At 43.6% G+C, this 23,610-nt stretch overlaps 1 long non-coding RNA gene across 1 annotated transcript; it reads right to left on the bottom strand.

Annotated features, from left to right (window-relative positions):
* Window positions 1-3,071: 3,071 nt before the first annotated feature.
* LOC126513843 (uncharacterized) lies at window positions 3,072-10,879 on the bottom strand. The gene is made up of 3 exons (XR_007595445.1): window positions 10,829-10,879; window positions 6,255-6,561; window positions 3,072-3,806 (listed from the first exon to the last, which is right to left on the bottom strand). It is a non-coding gene; the product is annotated as an uncharacterized lncRNA (long non-coding RNA).
* Window positions 10,880-23,610: the final 12,731 nt, after the last annotated feature.

Here is a 23,610-nt window from a genome sequence, read left to right as displayed (position 1 = left end):
TCAGAAAAGCTGGGGTCACAGCCACGCTGAAGATCTCTCCTCAACATCCTCACTTCAGATCTTTTGGGGAAACTCCCAGAAGGGGTACTGCGGAGTCACATGGGAATTCTAGCTTTGGTGTTTTGGAGAATTAGAACACTGTTTTCCAGAATGGCCATATTGTTTATTTACATTCCTATCAATAGAGTTATCATGTAGACTTAGCTGAGAGGTTTGGGAACGGGGGATGAAACACAGGGCAGAAACCAGAGGCAGCCTACTAGGTAAAATCATTTCTTATCTGAATGCTTGCTACTTGTTTTCTTCCCTCCCTGAAGAGAGAGTGCGGCTGAGGTGAAAGAGAGCTGACTTTCGGGCAGGCAGAGCCTTGGCTTCAACCCCACCTTGCCACCAACTTGCTGTCTTGAACGAGACAAGCGTCTGGATCTCTGTTCCCACAAGCAGAAAAGGGGACTGGGGGACTGGGGGTGACAATGTGGTCCCTTAGGACTCTCAGCTCTGACACTTATCAGTCAACCTCCCGTGCATCCCATACACCACTCAGTTGTCTGCTCCTCCCTAACCACCGTGTTTGTCCCTAACCTCCGTTATTTTGCTTGCAAGGAATAAAGGGGAACAAAGCTTCCCCCAGCAGCGTGCGTCTCCCAGGGTTAGTTTTATCCCTGCAGCCTTCAAAGGAGCATAGCTACAGGGACCATATGACCGGTAAGAGTTCCACTGGTCTCAACCCTGTGCTCTGACGGCCGGGCCAGCTGTCTTGGGTTTTCTCCCGGGAGCTGTGGGTCTCTCCGAGCTTGGCTACACTGAGCGCCTAGTCTCAGCTGCTTTTCTGTCAAGACTCGCAACCTTGGGGAGGAAAGCTTGTGATTTCTCTTCCTGGGTAAATGTGCATTTTGTTATCTGACCTCAAGAAATAGCATGAAATTAACTTATTTCCCCTACCCTTGGTTAAAAGAAATGTAATTTTTTTCTGTGGCTCTCCACGCGTTTCGTAATATCTGACCATAAATAGTTTTAGGGCTAGAGAGGGCCAAGCAAAGAAAACAGCCTTGCCCATGGGCTGCGGAAAATATTCCGCCCAACAAATTTAAATTGCCTTTTCCTTTGATCATAACGCTTATTGGTGGCCTGAAGGAGGATAGCACCAGTGGGCTAAGGCCTGAAATTTCCATTTCTGTCACTCCTACTCTACCCACTGGAGTGGCTATCTGGGCCGTTGGTCATGTTCTCTAAGTGAGCGGTGTCACTTTCTGCGTCCCGAAAGAGCTGTGCAGACCAGCGCTCCAGAAACCACGCTAACGAGCCCTGGCTATTTCACACAGGTCACGACTATCTGAGAAGTCACATCAGAGAGCATGGGAGACATAGTGTCCTTGCCTTTTATTGATTCTGGAAGAAAAAAAGGCATTTCGTAGATTCTTATTGATAAGGCAGGAGACACGGAGGCTTATAAATCAACTCTGAGGGTCTGTAAGTCCAGGACTAAAAAACCCCTTTTCAGGCTAGTCCCACATTTAGTGTAGCAATAAACCCTTTCCCAAATGTCAGTGGAGCTGGCACCTCTTTACCCCAGAAGACTTTGGAGGGAAGACAGCAATGTTTCCACACATCTTAAGTCTTCCTTTCTTTCTTTCTTTCTTTCTTTCTTTCTTTCTTTCTTTCTTTTTTTTTTTTTTTTTTTTTTTTTTTTTTTTTTTTTTTTTTTTTTTTTTTTTTTTGGTTGAAGAAATTAAATGGTTGAGCCAGGCAGTGGCAGCACATGCCTTTAATCCCAGCACTCGGGAGGCAGAGGCAGGAGGATCTCTGTGAGTCTATAAGAGCTAGTTCCATGACAGCCAGGGCTACATAGAGAAACCTTATCTTGAAAAAAGCAAAGAGTATATCATATGAGGCTGGAGATATGGCTCAGTGGTTAAGAGCACTGACTGCTCTTCCAAAGGACCAGGGTTCAATTCCCAGCACCCACATAGCAGCTAACAACTGTCTGTAACTCCTAGATCTGACACTTTCACACAGACATACATGTAGGCAAACTACCAATAAAGATAAAAATGAATAAATTTTAAAAAGGGGATGAAATGGTTGACGTAAAGAATGAAGTTGGTTTATTTGCAAGAAGATGGATGGAGCTGGGGATAATGATATTGTCTCAGAAACCTGATGTTGTCTCTCATGTGTGGTTTCTAGGTTTTATATGAATATATAAAACCGTGTATGTATATATGACATGAACTATGAAATATAATCAAAACTGTCTAGGAAAACAAAGAGAACTAATGGAAGGGGGAGGTGGAGGAAGGGCAGGATGGGGAGTGTGGAGAGGGGACCACTGACTGCCCAAGGCGCAACAGATATTTGTGTGAATACGTCCTTATGTGATACAGTACCATGACAATGAAAATGCTAAAGATTGTAATAAAAATAAAGTAAAACAAGATATAAAGCAAAGTTGGCATTATAGCAGCGTTACAAATATAGCTGCCCGGGATGTGAATCACAGGTTAGAGGAAAGTGAGCAATAGTCACTTGTTCTCCAGTCGCGGGAGGGTGGACAAGATCCCCAAGCCAATCCTTGTTCTCCACCTGCAGAAGGTGGACAAAGTCACCTGAGCCCAGCCTTTCGCCTGCCCTGGCTTATTCTCCAATGGCAGTAATTCCAAATTTCCCCTGATAACTGCCTGTCTTCTCTTTCACCCAGTACAGACAGGCAGCTGGGGAGAGATGGGATGCAGGAGCTTTCCTCTGCATCTCAATGTTTCTCCTGAAGGCTTGTCCGCTCACACCCAGCTCCACCAGAGAACCGCTCTGGGAAGGACAGGAGCCTCTCTGGTCTCGACAGGTCTGGCTTAGTGGGAATTTCTGTAAAAAGACTGCCTTTGCCCTCAAAATAGGAAAGCGCCCTGTCTATATTTGATTAATCAAATAAAACAGAATTGACACACACACACTCCTAGGAGAAAATGTTAATTTTAATTGCATTTTTAACTTTATGATCAATTTTATTTTATCAGTGAAACTTTATATCACAGAACATTGGGGCCTTTTTAATGATTTCTTTTTAATAATTTACTTTGTGTGTGTGCATGCGTGTGCGTGTGTATGTGTGTGTGTGTGTGTGTGTGCATGTGTGTTTCAAATGAATGACTTGCCCAGGACCACACAATGCAACAGCAGCAGCTATGAGAGTTGACTGCAGCTTGTGATGCCCAGCCCAAATCTGTTCCCTCCTGTGCCTGGACGCAGTGGTGGCCAGGTGGCATGTCAGTTCCATTCAGAGATGCTTGGAGCCTCATTCTCCTCACCCCACACCAGTAACCAAAGCAGCAGTCCAGGAACGGTAGCTCAGTTGTAGAGTGCTTGCTTGCCTGGCATGAATGAGAGGCTAGGGTTCAATCCCTGTCCACACACAAAAACATCTGCCATCAATAAAAACAGAGGCACCTTTTTAAAAGAGAATAAAAATAAGCAAAATGATCCTTGCACCCACAAGTGGACGGAATTGTACACTGCTCCAGTTTTAAAGACAGCTTTACTCGTGGAGATGTGCCAGGTGCTTGTCTTTGTTAACTTTCCAAGCAATGCTTCAATGTTGAGAGAGTGTGTGCTGGGAAGTTCACTTCTGTATCCTCCTTCAGTTCACAGGTATCAATGTAGTTGACTTTGCTAGAGGTGCATGCTTTCAAATTAATTTCTGTGTCCATATTGTAGAGAAGCAGAAACCACTTTTAGATTCCTCTCATTAAGATTAAACCAAATACTAATTAAATGAGCATCTGTTTGAATTCACTGGAAGCAGCACGTGTTTCCTTTGAAAACAAATAAAAATTGTTTTTGAGACAGAATCTCGTATGGCCTTGAACTCAGCATGTATGTAACAGACCATAAACCCCTGATGCTCCTGCCTCTATCTGCCTTTTGCCAAGATTGCAAGAGCGCACCGGCACACCTAGCGTAGGGATACTGCGGTCAGAACTCAAAGCTGTGCGCTAAAGAAGCTGTCAACTGAGCTCTCCCTGTAAACTCAGAAAGCACAGACGAATTCTCTCTGCTGTCTCATTTGTCTTCCCCCCGCCACAGCAATGGAGACCGCAGCATTCACACTGTGAGTTGCCTCTACCCCATTATCCCACATTATTAAGTTCAACCAGGTAAACATGTACCCTTGCTGGTCTGAGATGATGGGAATAAAGAATGGTATTCTCATCTTATAACTTTAGTATCTGCTGAGGAAAGCGAACTGGTAAACAATGTCTTGGCATTTAAGTTCAAGGTTTCTTTCCATGATTGAAGCATGAAGCATGTGCACAGGAAGCCTGGTGTGGAGGGAGGGCTACTCAGCAGTCTTTAAAACACACATGGTCTCTTTCCCAGCCTCGGGGTACATTGGAAAGCAGGTTTTGTTTTGGGATCCCTGTTTGCAGGAGTGTGGAAGGGAATGGCTGGCTGTTCACTGCGACTTCGAGCAAGAGAAGTCAAGTCGATGACGTGATGAAGGTCTGACTGAGAGGCCTGGACTCAGAGAATAAGGTGGACTGTGGGGAATGTTCCAGAGACTGCCACCACCTCACCCTGTGTGGATAAAACTATCTGTGCCTCACATCAAAGACCCCAGAACACACCCAGGTGTGACAATGTTCGGGAGCAGCCTCTCTACCGTCAAGGGACACGGTGACTGTTGAGTTGATTCGCTTGAACCAAGAATTTATCCTTACTGAATGAAGGCCTATTCTTGAAATGTAAAGGTCTCGGCTTCAAATGCCAAAAAGACTCTTGCTCCCAGAGTCACTCACTTTTAACTTTAGCAGCCAGCTTAGGACCCAGACATAGAGACAGAACTCTCCTTGCAGGTAACTAAACATTCACCCAAAGTGAAAAATGTATTTCTTGTGTGACAAAGTTTTTCCCTGGTTTTATCATCACTCCAGATGCAAAAGAGGGAACTAAGTCCCAACAAGCGGACTTCTCTAGTGCTAGGGTGGGATAAATCGTCTAACGGATTTGCAATAAATGTACGTGGACTTTCTGAAAAAACAAACAAACAAACACCAACCCAGAAGGAAGAATGAGGTGGAGAGCGGTGAGGACAATTCCTCACATCAGCTGTTCTTCACATGTATGCATACGCATGTACTGCACACACACACATGCAGTTCATACCCATACACATGAAAGAAAACCAAGCCCACGCTGCAGACTGTGGCCCTTGTTAGCTAGGATGGAACCTGCACATTTGCTCTATGGAAGGTCAGAGGGTAGAGGAAATAGGCTTCTCAGACCATAGCATCTGACAAACTACTTAGCTCATTGTGCTGTATCAAGGGCTGTAGACAACACGTACACACACACACACAGACTCACACACGTAGTCACACACTATGACACACACATTCATATACATTCATACATACACACACACACACACACACACACACACACAGCATGCATGGCTCTGTTCCAATAAAACTTTACCTACAAAGGCTGTCTGAAAGCTCCTTGAAATAAGTGTACTGCAGTGGGAAGATGGGGAGGCTAATCACAAAAAAGGGGGGGCAGCCAGCTGTAGACAAGGAGCTGTCACTCGTGATTCCCCCGCCCATGACTCACTGTCTGGAACTATGCTTTTAACAATGACTCTTGTCCTCCAGTTGGAAGGTAGAATGAGTCGGTAGAGAATCTGGAGTGCCTTGTTCTAAAATACAACTTTTAAATGAGATATGTTCCTTAGAAAAACATATTCCACATTATTCCTGCACATGGTGTGTCTATAACTCTAAAATAAGTACACTTATGTAGCTGGGGTGCGCTCGCCAAGAGGACCACTTCCAAATCTGGGAGCGCACATGTCCCTGCTGTACAGTGGCAGTGTTTGCACACAACCTAGCACAGCCTCCCTTAGGCCTTAAGTCATTTCTAGCTTTCAGAGGATGCTCAGGCCAATGAAAGCATTTGTTGTACTGTAATATTTAGGGGAATAATAACAATTAAAACATCTGTATGTTAAATGAAAGGTATACACATTATATATTTATGTATGTATGTACACATGTGTGAATATATATAAACATTGTATGTACCTATGTATACATATAGTGGAGCTGGATATGGAACCCAAGACCACATGATGCCGGGCAAGGGCTTTACCACTGAGCCGTAGGACCAGCCCTCCTGTATTTTTTTCTGTCTAAGTTTATTAAATTCATATAACTAGAACCCAGAGATCCAAAGAGTCAACCGCACGCCATGAAACTCAATACCTAAACTTCATTTTCAGTTATTTTCACAGATAGTCAAACTGGGTCGCTTTATGTCCTCCAACTGGAACAGGCATCCCAGGTTCACACGGCATTTGCTAGTGACTCAGGGTTGGTCCGTTCTAGGTAAGAGTGAGTCACAGGAGCAGGACGGGACTTGTGGCCCTCTGGCTGCTCCCATCAGAGGGCCTGTCCGTCAAGTTGATGGAACACTAGGAAGAGCCCTGGGGCTCAGGTCCTGAAGACAGGGCTGGGATCTGAGGCGGTCATCTTCACAGGTTTGGTAGGTGAACAGGAGACACTTAGTGAGCTGGAGGAGAGACAAAACAGGCACAGACAGAAAAGAGAGCCGCTTACAGTTCAGTCTGGAAACCTTGAACTTCATATCTACCAGGATGCCCCTTGAACTCCACATCTGCTGGGCTGCCCCCTTGGAAGGTTGTCTGACCTCATTTCCTACTTGCAGGCAGTCCTACACATTGATTAAATTCTGGGGAATCTGCAGAGCGGTCAGCTCACTTTGGGTCCATGGCATAACATAGACTGCCCCAGAAACAGGGTCAATATGTCTGCCATGGTGCCGGTGTCAAGCATAGACTACCCTCCAAGTGCCTATCAGCAGGGTTTCAATGTAAGGTAGAGGCTGACTGAGGACTCCTTATAGGCAGCCAAGTTTTATTGCCAGGGCTTTGAAGTTCATCTTTCAGGTTCAAATGCCTGTTATCTCATTTCTGACTATGTAATATGGCGCTATGTAATTAGAACGGCCTAATCTCTATCAAAATCACTTTGTGAAATAATCTCTTCTTCCTTCTGGAATACTGTAGGCACTTTCTCGCCCACCCCCACTGTCCTATTCCCCACCCCAAATATTTTCCCCTGGCTGCCATAAATGGTGGGTGGATAGAATCATATGAATTCTAAATTACTTTTAAAAATTGACATTGCTTTGCTGCAAGCCAACTACTTTGTAAGCTGTGTCAGCTAAAGGTCTCCCACCAGCTACTCTGAAGAAGTTACTGCTGTCATATCTGTCCTGCTAATTTAAGCAGAAACTGTAATTAGATGTAAGTGGTCCTGTTTGCACAGAAGTGAATGGCAGCCTCTGTAGAGAGAGCCAACCGTTCCAAACCCTTTTGGCTCCCAGCACTCTACAAGTTAGCAGTATGGAATGAGGCCCAGATCCAGACTTCTGTCGGCCTAATTTCATATCTGTGGATGCACAACCCTAAATCCAATCTTCTAACGCCTTGCTGTGATGGGTGCAAAGCCAAGCACATTCCAACTTTTATGCTGGTGGTGTCTCCTGAGAAGGGCACTCATGTGTGTGTGAGAGTGTGTGTGTGCATGTGTGTGTGTGTGTGTGTGTGCATGTGTGTGTGTTTCTCAAGTTTCTCAAGCACTTGGCATTAAGAGAAAAAATAAGGATAAATTTGAGCAGGAAATCAAAAAAGTAGAAAGCTATACCTACAACCTAACAATGAAAATTTAAAGATGGTTTTGATGAAGTTTTTTGTTGTTGTTGTTGTTGTTTCTTTGTTTACTTCTCTGGGAAAGGAGTGTATGCTTAGATCGTGAAAACTTGACCAATGCTCCACAGCACGAATCTCTTGGTAGGAGGGGCTATCTTTGGGGAGCAGTGTCTTGGCTTATCTGTTTCCAGGTAGGCAGTTCAGGATATTCATATTGGGCATGAGAGGTCATTGTGGGGTAACATGCTTGTAGCAATAGCCTAAAGACCTAGGTTTGATCCCTTGATCTCACATAATGTTGGTGGGAAAAAAATCAATTCTACGAATTTGTCCTCTGACTGCAACATGTATGCATGCATGCACACTAATAATAATCATTTTAAAAACATCAATATTGAGATATCACATCCTGTACTACTGTGGGATGACTCAGTTTCTCCACAAGCTTGCAATATGGATGGGGCAACTAAACCACAGAAACTCAAAAATAACCTCGTCTGAATTGAGACCAATAAAATGAAAAACTTGCTCATAACAGGAAAAGCGTCATCTAAAACCTTCACTTACTTTAAATCTGGGGCCACATTGCAAGACTGATGATGTGACCAGCCCGAGATTAGCCACCTAGCTAGCCATCTGAGAACTTGGGGGTCTGTGCCATCTCAGTGTTTTAGTTGTTAGTGTTCTATTGCTGGGAAGAAGCAGCATGACCAACACAGCTCTTCTAAAAGAAAGCCTTTCGTTGGGTGCTTGCTTGGTGACAGTTTAGAGGGTTGGCCGATGGTCATCATAGTGGGAAGCAGACAGGCATGGTGCCTGAGCAGTAGCTGAGAGCTTTGCATCTTGATCCACAGACAGCAGACATGGGGCGGGGGCAGGGAGACTGGGCCTGGTGTGGCTTTTGAAATCTCAAAATCCACCAACAATGACACACTTCCTCTAACAAGGCCACACCTCCTAAGCCATCCCAAACAGTTCTACTAACTGGGGACCAGGCATTTAAATATATGAGCCTATGGGGGCCATTCTCATTCAGACCACCATACCCTAGAAGAAATGAAGACATTCTAAAGGGACACTTGTGTCCCTAACTGGCTCTCTGGTCTGTTGAAACGAGGCACCTCAGGTAATGAAGTTCTTCCAGGGATACCTTACTGGGAAAAGAAAATAGTTAAAGCCTTTCCTGGCCAGAGGGACAGCTTCTCTCCCAGAAAGGGTTCACCCGGAGCTGAAGACGCCATTACACATTACTAGAGAGCCTGGAGTCATGGCAGTGCTAGCCAGTGAGTGGAAACTCACCTTGGACAGAACTAAATCATGCATATCTCTTGCCTTCCAGTTAAACCTTGCTTTGATGTCGAGAACCTAAGGATGGACTTGGGGTGCCAGAATTTCTTTGTCCCTCCCTCTTTTTAACATGGGCATATCAAATAAATCTCCTTTTTCTGCCTTTCATCATTAATTTGGCTATTTTTATCTTCTTTTTTAATATTTATTTGTTTATTTATTATGTATGCAATATTGTTTGTGTGTATGTCTGCAGGCCGGAACTGGGCACCAGACTTCATTACAGATGGTTGTGAGCCACCATGTGGTTGCCAGGAATTGAACTCAGGACCTTTGGAAGAGCAGGCAATGCTCTTAACCACTGAGCCATCTCTCCAGCCCATTTGGCTATTTTTAAAATGACTTTAGAATTAATTAATTGAGTGCATGTGTGTGCATGCACATGCTCACATGCATGCGTGTGTGTGTGTGCGCGCGCGCGTGTGTGTACATGCATGTATGAGTACCATGGCACGTGTGTGGAGGCCAGGGGACAAATCTGAGTTACTTCTTGTCTTCCCCCTTGCTGAGGCAGGGTCTCTTTTACAGACCTGTGTACTCTAGGTTGCCTGGACTGTGAGCTTCTGGAAGATTCTCTTGTTCATACTTCCCATCTCACTGTAAAGTGCTCGGATTATAGATGCATTCTATCATACTGGCTTTTTATAAGTGTTAGGGAATGGAACTAAGGTTGTCAAACTTTCATGGCAAGTACTTTCCCCCACTGAGACATCTTCTGATAACTAATTTGGTTCTTTGGATTGACTACTAAAGGATGAGCTGCTAACTCCAGTAGCAAAAGCTTTTTATCACTGGGTGGCAAGTAACCAGTCCAGATCAGTTTCTGTGGAAGGATTCTGGGGCTGGTGGTTCTAGGACAGATGTAATGGTTCTGGGACCGATGTGGTGGGTCCAGGACAGATGTGGTGGGTCGAGGAAAGATGTAGCAGGCTCAGAAACCTCCCAATGATTGGCACTGGTTGTCTCATGAGTCACAGCCCAGGAACATTGCAATTGAGGCAGTCTGTATTTCCTGCTTTCTGATGGTGTTACCACATTGGTCCCCTCTGCAGGCCAAGCATACCTTCTTCATTAACCTCTGTCTTTGAGAACTACACTTGCAACCTGCCATTAGGGTTTATAATAAGCAAACTTGCTTTTTAAAAAATGCTTTTTAAATTTTGTTTTATAAACTTAGAGGAGGGGGCCAGGTATGGTGGGACACACCTTTAATCCCAGCACACCTGAGGCAGATGCAGGTAGATCTCTGTGAGTTCAAGGTCAGCTGGCCTAAATAGTGAGTTTCAGGACAGCCTGGGCTGTGTAGAGAGACTGTGTCTCAAAGAAAAACAAAAACAAAACAAAGCAAAAACCAAAAGGAAAAAGAAAGAAAACAACAACAAAACACAAACAACAAACTGTTGTGAAATAGTCTTTTAAGATGTGTTACATTTGTTTATGCTGTGGAACATTTGTTTTAATGATACAAAGATGTGTTGTATTCTTTTATGTTTCATTTGCTTAACTCTGTGAAGCTGTGTGACTGTACCTGTCTAAACACCTGATTGATCTAATAAAGAGGTGAACGGCCAATAGCTTGGCAGGAAAGGATAAGCGGGGCTGGCAGGGGGACAGAATAAGTCTGAGGAGACATCTGAGAGGATGGAGGAGCAAAAGAACAAGGAGAGAGGATGCTAGGACCCAGCTGATGGCGTAAGTCACACCAGTTTGGAGTTATGATTAATAGGGTGTTATTTATTTAAAGGGGAAAAAACTTACAGATCACCGTCCCAGACAACAGCCATCTGCACAACCAGGAAGGGAGTCTAGTCTCCAGCGGAGCAGGAAGTGAAGAGAGCGAGCAGAGGAAATAGCCGCTTTTTTAAAGGGAGAGAGACCACACCCCAATGGGCTGGTATCACAGCAGCTATTGGTTGGAGGGGCGGAAGGACCTCCTGCAACACCCAGCTACCCAGCAACACAGCCAGCTGTGGAGCAAGAGTGACAGTGATAAAAGGAAAAAGCCCAGAGGCAAAAGGTAAATGGGACAATTTAAGAAAACCTGGCTGGAAATAAGCCAGGCTAAGGCTGGGCATTCATAAGTAATTATAAGACTCCCGGTGACTTATTTGAGAGCTGGGTGGCAGGCCCCCAAAAGAATCAAGAATCAAAAAGTAAAATAGCAATCAACCAACCAACACATGAAAACTACTAGGGGAATTGTTCAGGGCAAATCGTAGCAGCAAAGTTTTCTTGAAGGATGACAACCTTCAGCCTTAGCAAAACTTTGAGATTTTGTTGTCCCAAGGGATGGTGATGGCATTTCAGGAAGGACAAACTCAATGATGCCAACTCAAGACATCCTTTTCCCGACTTTGCACTTTTTCAGCAAACATATCCTTGGCTTGCTATTTGACCCAAACAGGATGTCTCTGCAGAACTTCAGAATCTCTGTGAACGGCAGGAAAGGATCAGAATCTATGCTGGTACCAGAGCGTGTTTTGTTAACGGCTCTGAAATGTGTTGGAGGCCAAAGGGAGAAAAGTTTCTTTTCTCAGGCAGATGGTCATTGGTCACTATATATGACTATCAACTGTGCCATATTCAATTGTGAAATCGATGTGTGAGTGTGTGTGAGTGTGTATATGTGTATGAGTGAGTAGGAGAGAGTACACACTTTAAATGTCACCTAAGAACTAACTTACCTTGAGATTTCTCATTTAAAAAAATAGACTGGTCCCGTATAAACACAGCAGCCTTGCCTGGAATTTTGATTTCAGCTAAGTCTCAATCAGGGAGCTACAGATATTCAAGGGATCAAGACAGACAATCTAAGTTTATAATAATAAATGTAGCTCATTTTTAGCAAGGCTCACTCACCTTCTGGTGCACTCGCTTGTTATTGCCTCTTCTCGTAGTGATTTTTCTGTTCTTCACTATAGCTAAAGCTTTGTTTTTTTTTTTAATGTAGCCCATTTTAATTTTTAAAGTGTCCTGTAGACAAGAAATTAATCTCTGGTGGAATTTTTCCATTTGAATGATGGAGGAGTTACAGAGTGCCTGAAACGCTATAAAGTGGAAAAAAATCATAGCCATAAATTCCTATATCTAAAGCTGTTGTATTCTACCATGACTCTTTGGAATCATGGGAAAACCTGAGAAAGACCTGGGATCTGGCGGGAAGTCCAGCCCTAGACTCCTGAAAGGTATTCCTATTTCTAACTGTCTGTAATGCAGATCCTCCTGAACCCAGGTTTCATTTCTCTGTGTATTTATCTGGTGGTGGAGAAAAGGGTGAGAGGTAAACAAGGGGAAGAGTTAGGAGAGCGTGTTCTCACATGGTTCAGTTAAAGCCAACAAGACTGTAAGAATGCCACCGACAACATCTGCATAAAATAAAGAATGCTGGGAAATCAGTTCACCTCTTTGAGTGTGATAACCCCCACGGTTACCAATAGAAACGAGACAGAACTATGTACTGAGCTGCTACTACGAATTGCCAGGAACTGAGGTGGGCAGCTTCATAATAGTCACAAAGTTCCCCAGAGTCCAGAAACATAAAAACGGGATTAGAAGAGACCTCATGAGTTGCTCAGTCTCCTAAAAGACAGCTGATCCAAGAGGTCCTGGCTTGCTGATGTCATCTGATCCCATTATGCTTAAAAAAGAACAGTTTAATGATTCCAAGTAGAAAACAGGGAACGATTAAAATTGGAACCTTACGACCAGTGAAATGACTCAGTGGGTCAAGGCCCTTGCCATGAAACCTGAAGATTTGAGTCTGAGCCCCAGGATCCATGATGGAAAGAGAGAACTGACCCCTGTGCATGGCACCCAAATAAATGAATAAAATTACTTGCACACACACACAATGCAGAATGTTACACCGAGTAAAGACAGTTTCTTAATTTTTATTCCACATCAGCATCCACAGGGGGGGATTTGAAAATCCCTTGATGCCCCAGTTAATCCCCAGACACAGTTAAGCAGGGAGAAAGGCCACCAGGACAGTTTTTCTCAATATCTCCCAGTTCCGCCAAAAAGTCAGAGTAGAATATAAGGGCTCTAGATGCAGGAATTCATGCCAATGAGTTCTTTTTGGAAGTGATCTGATACACTAGGATTTCCATCTCCCATATCCCTTCTGTTTTCACTCCTGCAAGTACAGGGGAGGAGAGCCGTGATGGAGCTCCCTTACTGTTTACAGCAGGCTGATTGCTGTTGGGGTGGGGACAGGGACAATTATTAACAACGGGCACAAGCAACAAACATTGGCAACAGGTTTGTTCCTGACAAAGACTTAGCGGTGCATGATCGTGACATGCCAAAACATCAGGCAGGAGACTCCTCACGCATGACTGGCTCGGATCACTTTGCCAGCAGATATCAGCAGGCTCTTGGGGGTAGCTTCCACAGAGAGCAGCTTCCCAAACAGAGCACTGTGGCTCTACTTTGTGGGGGAGAAACAAAAGTAATATACAATGTCAAAACATTCTCATGTTCTGAATGACCCGGGGCCATATGGGATTCTCCGAGCTGGAAAAGAGTTGATTAAAAATTCAGTCACTTAAAAAAAATGATTATCCCCAAATCTGGCATACTTAAGCCGTGGCTACTTGTAGAGTTGGATTATATCCTCATGAAAAATGACAAGGCCTTGCTCTGGGCCGGGGCCTCTGCTTTGGGATTTGATCTCACTCTCTCTGGAACATGAAGTGATACAGAGCATCATAAATATTCAGACCACGTTATGTTTAAAATGCAAACTCATCTTCCATAGTAAAGGAGATGAGGGAGGCTGGGGAATATTTTATACGTCATTTCCGGGATTTTCCCATGATATGTATGTGCAAAGAGGCAGTCTTTTCTGGATGTTCTTAACTCGGTGAGACAATCAGTGCATGTGAAAGCCAGGTTGTCCAAACTGAAATTTGATTGTCAACAAACCAACAAACTAACTCCACAGTAGAAACGAATGCTTTCAATAATTTTTTTTCAGGGCTGGAGAGATGGCTCAGAGGGTAAGAACACTGATTGCTCTTCCAGAGGTCCCGAGTTCAATTCCCAGCAACCACATGGTGGCTCACAACCATCTGTAATGAGATCTGGTGCCTTCCTTGCCAGCAGTACATTGTATGCTTAATAAATAAATCTTTAAAAAAATAATTTTTTTTCATGTGAAATAGACACACATAACAGAAAAAAATCAAAATAAATAAAAAATTCAGTTCAACAATTAATCATGGGATCTAATTCTAGGTCAAGGTAGGAAATGTTATGAATTTTCTATGTTAGCTGTGCTTCTGTGGCTGCGACAAAGTCCCTGAGAAAGTCAACGTCCAGGAAGCAGGCTTATTTGGGCTCATGGCTTTAGACCATGGTCACTTGATTCTGATGCTTCTGGGCCTGAGGCAGGGCCTAGCACCATGGTGGGGTAGGGGGAGTGTGGTGGAGTTAGGAAGTTTCTCTCAGGCATAGGAATAGGAAGGGTGGAGCAGGAAAGGATGAGAAACAGTACATCCCCAGGGTCCTGCTTCCTCCAGCCCCATTCCCTAAAGCACTTAATAGGACCAGCAACTGAAGACCAAGCCGTCAACACGCAAACCTTCAAGGGAGGAAGACAATTCAGACGGAAAGAGGCTAAGACGGTCGTCCTTTGAAGTTGAAAACAAGCTCTGACCGGTTCCCAAGGAGTAAGAAGAAAAAATGGGAGCTGCTGAAGCTGAAGGAGGCTTCTCTTGGATGTCTGAGATGTTCCGAGCTGTCTGAGCACATTCTGAGCCTCCTCCTTTCTGTTCTCTGCAGCTACAGAGGGAACTTGATAACATAACGAGACACTTGGACCACTATGCAATGTGAATACAAACCGCGGCCCGAATGACCTCCCCTCTGGGCCATGCTGCATTGTCACAAGACAGGTAGCTATAGCAATGAAAGGAATTCCTGCTCTTACTGGCATTACTCGCAGGACATTTCAGGGACTGACTACATATTCAGTGCCAGCAATCCCACACCCTTACCTCTTCCATGCTCTGCATCCAATCTGTAGGCCTGGGCTGAGGGTGAGCCTGGGAGCAAGCCAGTAAGTACCATTCCTCGGTGCTCTCTACTTTAGGTTCGACCACCAGGTTCCTTCCTTGAGTTCCTGCCTTGGCACCCTTGATGACAGACTAAAACCTATAAGTCAAACAAACCCATGACCCTGAAGTTGGCTTTAGTCACTGGGACGTGAAACTCTTTTCTCTGCTTCAAGGCCAAGGGCGCAAAGGGAAGAGTCAACTTCCACAGTGTCCTGTTCTAGATGCACCCAAAGGGGCTGAAGGCCTCCCGTCACTATCCTAGACACTTTAAATTCCAGGAATGACAGATCCTTGCACGAAAGTCTCCCCCCCCCACACACACACTCAGATGAGGGCAGTTGTCTGGGATGGCAAGGCTGGGATTAGAAAGGAACAACCTGGGCTAGAGAGATGACTCAGCAGTTAAGAGCACCGGCTGCTCTTCTAGCGGTCCTAAAATCAATTCCCAGCAACCGCATGGTAGCTCACAACCATCTATAATGAGATCTGGTGTCCCCTTTTGGCATGCAGGTATACATGCAGGCAGAACATTGTATACATAATAAAGAAATCTTTTTTTTTTTTTTTTTTAAAGGGTACAGCCCTTCCCTAAGAAGCAGCTGGTCTTTTCAAAAAATAAGGCCTACTGGACCACATTGAAGGAGACCCCAGACGGTGCTCAACTAAGCCACGCTTTGACTTCCTGCCCCATGCAAGAATTCTTCTATTTAAGACCCGAAGACAGACTTTCAGACACTGAACTCCTTTCCTAGCTCCTCTTCCCAAGTTGCATATTCGTTAAATGTCCTCTATCTACTGTCATTGCCTGTCTCTTCAGTTGGAGCATTGTGACAGTCAGAACCATCAAGCCAGGGCTTCCCTGAAACGTCGATCATAATGGTAATTTTTCTCAATGTGTATTTCCTTTAGGCTTGGGTTATTATAGTGACTCTTGCCTATCAGGTTTTGTACAGGACGAGAGAACGAGATATCTTCTCCCAATGTCCCCCGTGTCAGGAGGCTCTCCAGATTCATAATCATTGTTATCCTTAGCATGTCTATCTCCTTTCTCTCCACCCTCAGTGTCCTAAACAGAGTCTTCTGCTAACCGTTGCTTGAATCCAACTGTCTGTATCGCTTAAGAGGGCAGAGCAAAGAGGAGAGAGGAAAGCAGTGGGCCACAGGCCTTGTCGCCTAAGAATGGCCAAGATGCAAGAATTCAAGTCTATAAACCACTGAGTAAATTATATTCTTTTTTGCCTTAAGAAATAATACTTTAGGATGATATCATACAAAATGACAAGAGAAATAGACAAAGCTATAGTTTACTAAGGACTCAAAGTTGGCAAAATGCCAAAGACAGCTGACTTTAATCACAATAACGCATGTCTGGGCATTCTGTGATGGGTTGGTGAGCAATAGAGATGTGTGCATGCATGTGTATGCATGTGTGTGTATGCACGCATGTGTGCATCTGTGTATATGTGTCTGTGTTTGTGTTTGTGCACTTGCTGCATGTTCATGTATGTGTGTCTGAGCATATGTACACGTGTGTCTGTGTTTGCGCGTGTGTGTACATGTATGTCCATGTGTGCGTGTATGTGTACATGTGTGTCTGTGTTTGTGCATGTGTCTGCATGTATGACCATGTGTGTGTCTTGAATGAGCATATGTCTGTGTATGTATACATGTTTGTGTATATGGTGTGCGTGTGTGTGTGCAGGCATGCATTTTTAGCTAGGTTTCTCTAGCACTGTGCTAAAGACTGTGATGAACAGCAATTAGGGAAGGAAGACATATGTCTGGCTTACTCATCCCAAGACACACGCTGTCACTAAGAGAAGTCGAAGAGAGGACCTGGAGGCAGGATCCAAAGCAGAGACCATGGAGGAGGCTGTTTGCTGATTTGCTCGGTTTACCTTCTTAAACAACCCAGGGCCACCTGCCCACAGTGGACTGGGCTCTTCCACATCAATCATCAATCACGGAAATGTCCCGCAGGCTTCCCTACAGGCCAATCTGAAGGGGGCATTTTCTCAGCTGTGGTTCCCTCTTCTCGGATCTTACCTTGTGTCAAGCTGACACAAAACCAACCAGCATCCATGCATACAGTAACACAAACATGTTTAATATATTATTATGTGTGTGTATATTTATTTTTGTCTTTCTAGCAAAATTACAAGTTGTGCTGCTATAGCCAGGATTATTATACAATCTATAGTCTATTAACAAAAACAATTTTAAAATTATAAAATGATATGTATGGTCTTTGAGAAAGAAAATTGAACATGTTTTCAGAAAAATGTAACTGGAAATAAAACAAAACAATGAAAAATATTTTGTTGAGTCAGGATTTTATGTAGCACAGGCTGGCCTCAAATGCTCCATTTAATTGAAAATGGCTTTAAACTTCTATTCCCCTGCCTTCAAGTCCTGAGTGCTAGGATTACAGGCCTATAGCACTGCTCAGTGCTGGGAATTGAGCCCAGGTCTACATACATCCAAGACAAGCACTCTAATGAAGTTATGTCCGCAGCCCTTCAAAATTAAAAATTTTGATAATTATGAAAATTATATTCAATATATCTTCAAAAATTTCCCTCTAAAATAATTAAATTTATATAACACAGTTAAGATACAGACAATATTGAATAACAACATTTAAGAGCAAAGTTACTTAGACAAACATCCTTTAGAATAAAACTCTGCACTTATTTATCTGTGTTGCGTATACCTGTGTGTGCCATGGAGCAGCCGTGCTGTCAGAGGAACACTTGCAGGAGGGGGTTCTCTTTCTACCACGTAGGCTCCAGGGGCTAGACAAACACTCAGTTTTGATTTAATTTTATAAGCATTCATTCTTTAAACAGTTTTGTTAAAACTGAGCTGTATAAATATCTTTACTACTTGAATACTATATTTATATCCTCAAATGTAAGAACAAGGTTAATTGTTGAGTATTGCATAATATTCCTCAGGCCCACTCATTCATGAGGCCCCCAAAACCATGAATAGAAACACAAAAAGAAAGAAGAGGAAACTGTTTTTGCTTGTTATGTAAGAATCACTTCTTTTCTGCAGAGAGAAGGCTTTGCCAGTAGTGAGCTGTTGATAGTCACCATTGTTGGCGGTTTCTGCTCACACCTGCCAGCACGCCAAAGCAGTCTCTCCTGCCTAGGCTGTACTAACAGCAGCACTGACTAAACCTCTTCCGATCTGATGCCCACTGAGGCTTTGGGGAGAGAGAGGCAGGAGGACCAGAAGATCAAGTCTAACCTTGGCTCTACTACCAATTGGAGGTCAGCCTGGGCTACATAAAAACAAAAACAAAAACAAACAAACAAACAAAAGCATAGGATAAAAGAGGTGGAAATGTGGGTTTTTAGGGCCTAAGGGGCAAATGTAGTTATGGGTTGCATTCTGCCGTAACCCTAACCCTAGCACTGGACCTACAGGGACAGTTTGTCATGGGATGCAGCCGCTTTGAGTTTTTGTGACATCTAGCGTCTTAGGCCTTCTTGGGTTTTGTTTGTTTGTTTTAAACATTTTATCTATTTGTGTATTCATTTAGATTAACATGAACTCTGTTCTGACACATTCCTTCCTCTGTGCTCTCCACATTTGACCTGGTTCTTACTAAGTACTTGACATTGAGATAGTCCTAACTGTCTACGGGTATTTCTCTTGTCATCCTATCTCCCAGCATTGCGTCCTCCCATGCTCCTTCCTGGCCTATAAGTCTGCAGGGGCTGTCTGTAGCTATTCTCAGTGTTCTTCAGGATCCCCTTCCTGTTAAGGTGCCCCCTTTGCTGGACTCATCTGCTCTCTTCAGGCCCCAAACCACAGCTCTCGCTCTTCACTAAGCAGCTCTAGTCAAGTATGCACCCACAGTGCTCTGCGTCTACTACTAGCGAAGGCAACGGAACATAACTGTGGCCTCGCAGGCTCACAGTCTATTGGGTGCTTTGTGGCGCTTTCTCTAGCTTGGTTATATTTTATATAACTTATCTTGTAGAAAGACAAGCTAATTTTATTTCTCACCGTTCCATTAAAATAATATTTTGATTATACACATCTATAAAAAGTTACAAGTGTATAAGGTAAAATGTGAAATTCTTTGTATCATTTGAACGCTTATCACCCTGACCAAAAATTTGATTAACTGAGTTTAGCTCTTGCTTTCTATGAACATAGGTTTGCAAAGACTTTTGTAAACATTTTTGTTTCTTTTTCTCAGACAGGGTCTTTCTATGTAGCCCAGGCTGGTCTGAAACTCAATATGTAGCCCAAGTTGGCCTCAAACTCGAGTTCCTCTGGTCTCCACCTCCCAAATTCTGGAATTATAGGCTACGAGACACCACATGTACCTGAAGGAATTCTTTTTCCAGCCCTGGGCATTGCACAAGGCCTGCCACGCTTGGCAAATGCTGTACCAGTGAGTGCTATCCTGAGCCTTCGTACTTTTCTGAACACACAAAAATGTGAACTTGCTTAGTGTCCTCTTTTGTGGTTTTGCTTTGCGCGTGCCCCAGTGTGCTACAGGTACTATTCCGCATCAGCACACCAGAATACCTCACTCTTTAAATGCTGAAGAGAAAAATACTTAAGATATGAACACAGCCAACAATTGCATTAATGCAAAATAATAAAAAGCCAAATGCGGTGAGTGTTATGTATGCAGAGGCTCAGCTAGAATCAGCACTATAAAGGTCAGTTTTGGTTTTCAATCTGACTGGACGGAGAGATGCCTAGAAAATTAGTAGAACACTGGGTGTGTTTGTGTGCTAGGTGTGTCTGTGAGGGGATTTCCAGAAGTCATTGGTGGCTGGGTCAGCTGAGGGGAGAACACGTACCTGGGCATTGCTGTCTCTGTCAATAGTCTACGGACAAGACAGAAGTAGCAGCAGAGGAAGGGGCATCTGAGAGCAGGCATGGCCCACTTTTCTTGAGCACATCCCTTCTCCGTCCTTGCCTGTGAACACAGGATTCCAGGTTTCTTTAGCCTTTGGATGTGGACCTGCGATGACGGCCCCTAGTGGGGCTGCCTCGTTACCTCATCTTGGCCGCTCCAGCCTGCACTTGGCCAGGATGGACTGCTAAGCAGATCTCACCAGTGCCCTCATAGACCTGTTTGCTCTGCAGCCAGAGAGCCCTGACTGTCACAAGGGCAACTTCACGGAGTTACAGTAACAGCTGAAAAGTAACCAAGCTTGATGTGCTTTGAAGTGTATCTATCTACCATGGGAGGGCCAATAGATGTAAGAGACTTAATAGCAGCAACAATAAGAATTGTTATTATACTAAGATTTATCATAATTGCTCATTTATCCATCTACTCTCCTACTGATAACTTAACGGTTTTATTTTCAAATTTTTCCTTTCTCTAAATATTGCTACGATGAGGGTCCTGTCATAGCCTGTATCTTCTCTTGCTAGGTGATGCCTGTCACTGGTTTGTCTCCCCAACAGTGTAAAAGGATCTGAACAACAATTTATAAAGTGCTTCTGATTATGCAAGAAATATGTACTTGTCACGGAGAATTTGGAAAATGTCAGAAAGAACTAAAATGTTAACTCTATCATAACTTTTCCATAATTCCAAGACAGAAAATTGCTAGTATTTTAACATATGGATTAGGGATAATTTTACTGAATAAATTTATGTTCTTTTCTTTTTCCATGTGCCAGTACAAAGAACTTACCTATGACATTAAATATGTAATCACACGAACATCGTCTCTTACCTAAAGTTCCCAGTTATTGAACATTTAGGTCATTCCACTTTTTTACCATATGCATCTTCAGTTAGCGTTTTTAGAGGATGTGTTTATTTATTTATGTGTATGTGTGTACAGGTGCCTGTGCAAGCCACAAGACGGTGTCTGCACATATATCTGTGCACCACCTGTGTGCAGGGTGCGGCAGCCAGAAGCGGGCATAGGATCCCCTAGAACTGGAGCTACAGACAGTCCACCACCATGTGGGTGCTGGAAACAGAGTCTGGGTTCTCCAGAAGAGCAGTGTCCTTAGCTGCTGAGCCTTCTTTCCAGAGTTGCACTTAGCTTTTGAATATAAACTTTTGTTCACATTTCTGTTTCACTTAAAACAGGAAACACATAAACTTCTGGTTGTCCTGGAACTTTCTGAGACAGTTGTTGGCAGTGTTACTGATGCCCATTTCAGGAGCAGTTTACAGAAATCAGCCGATGTTTCCATATGGAAACATCTAACCTGTCGCTGCTTCTCCACCTTCTCCGCCACAGATCTCAGCCCCAGAGCTGATGCTAGACACGCCCCTTTGTAGGACCCTATCATCCTTACCCTGGGGTCTTGCTCTGGTGCCCAGCTAGACAAATACTACCATGTCATGCCTTTTACAGTTTTCCTTCCAAAATCTTTATGACAACTCTTGAGCTTCACACGTGTATATGAGAGTGAGAGTGTGAGTTTGCATGGGAGTGTATGTGTGTGTATGAATGTGTGTGTTTGTGTGAACGTATGCATGTAAATGTGTGTGAGTGAATGTATATGAGTATATATGAGTGTGTATGTGTACGTGTTGAGTGTAAGTGTGAGTTTGTACATATGATGAGTATGTGTATGTGAGAATGTGTATGTGTGTGTGTGTGTGGTGACTGTGTATGTGCATGAGTGTGTATCTGCATGAGTGTTTGTGTAAGTATGTATCTGTGTGTCTGAGAGAGAGACTGGAGTGGAGAGCTCGGTGAGCCATGTAAACTGGAGTGTTTGTGAATATGAATTCTGTTTTTTACTCAGGCAGATGCTGTGTGGTGATGTGGGAGTGTCATATATCAATCTGTTGATTTCATTGGTTAATTAAATAAAGAAACTGCTTGCCCTGATAGGTTAAAACATAGGTGGGAGGAGTAAACAGGAGGAAGAGGAAGTGAGGTATAAGACTCCTCAGACAGACGCGAGATAGCTCTGCTCTCAGAGACACACGCGATGAAGCTCTGACTCAGGATGGATGTAGGCTAGAATCTTCCTGGTAAGCGCACTTTGGGGTGCTTACACACATTATTAGAAATGGGCTAGTCCAGGTGCGAGAGTTAGCCAAGAAGAGGCTAGATATAATGGGCAAGCAGTGTTTAAAAGAATACAATTTGTGTGTTGTTATTTTGGGCATGAGCTAGCAGGCGGCCGGGGTGCTGGGGACGCAGCCCCGCCGCTCCTATTTCAACAGTGTGGTATTGGGCAAGTGACACATCCCCCCTGTGTCTCAGGGTCCTTTCCAGAAGACCAGAGGTGTGTACAGCAGGACTCCTTGCAATGCGGTATTTAGTAGCGACACTCTGAATGAAATCACTATAAAATAATTCGGGTGATAGAAATTCCTCTTCAAGCATGCCTACGATGACAGTGTGTGGCTAGTTTATTGACTTGATTAAAGAAGAAATCTCATGTGTCGATCATGCTGAAGTTAGCATTTCTTTCTGTTCTGAGAAAGACAACCGACACTGAATTTATTCTGGAATGCAACCTCAGAATAAAAGGCAGTGGGGTGTGTGTGTGTGTGTGTGTGTGTGTGTGTGTGTGTGTGTGTGTGTAAAGGTGAGTGTGGGAGGTAATGGCTAAGTGGCCAGCCGTACCTTCTATCTAAGGTGTGTCAATAGACTTGGTCAAGAATTCACACCAAGGAAGTGGGGCACAAAATCCCTCCATTTCTTTAGCCACAGGCAGAGAGTTTATGTCAGCTTCTCCCTGCTTTCATCCATATGCAAGCAAGTGATAACATGTACTAAGTTAAATAATGCATGGTACTCCAACTATTCTTACTTTCTATCCTTTGGTTATTGTAATTACATGTAATTTTGTGATGGATTTTCTATTTTTTAAGAAATCACACTTTTGTACTTGATCCAGCTAACAGGATTTTCTTACATTACTTCATAAAGAGACGATCTTTTAAACTTCTAATGTTATTCCTATTCATTAGTACATTTGCCTGTGGGGTATGTTCATAAATGGGTTAAAGTTACAAAGTTATGCCTATAAAAGCTCATGGTAATTGGAGTATCGGGAGGATTTATTAATTTTGAAATCTTAAAAGAGCAAAAGCTAAAATGAGATTGGATTAAGTATATTCTTGCATGCAGTTATTCTAAACACCCTTAAGGACCAAAGACCAACTTACAGAGGACATTATGCAAATGTGGATATATCTCTAAGTGCCTTGTAGGCTCGCTGATGTAATATTTTACATGGTTAGTTAAGTACATCAAGAGAAAGGGTTGACCTTGATAGGGTATAAAGGTGCTTATTTCAAAACAACTGCTTTATTTTCCAGGCCATTGCCATCCAATCAAGAAGGCGAAAGGAATTAAGAGCCCTCCCGTTAGCAGCATCTGCGAGCTGCAGGGAACCAAGCCTGTCTTTATACACACCCAAGTCTCCCAATATCCGTGTTTGTAGTCTAAACATCACATGTGCAAGGATGCTCTTCGGAGACCACAGTGTTGCAATATGCAGAACTACTTCCTC

This window comes from Alexandromys fortis, unplaced genomic scaffold (assembly GCF_014885135.2).
Source record: "Alexandromys fortis isolate MF-2015 unplaced genomic scaffold, M_Fortis_MF-2015_v1.1 scaffold_130, whole genome shotgun sequence".
In the NCBI taxonomy this organism is placed as follows: domain Eukaryota; kingdom Metazoa; phylum Chordata; class Mammalia; order Rodentia; family Cricetidae; genus Alexandromys; species Alexandromys fortis.
Note: the sequence above shows the minus strand (reverse complement) of the source record. Positions and strands in the feature narration are given on the sequence as shown.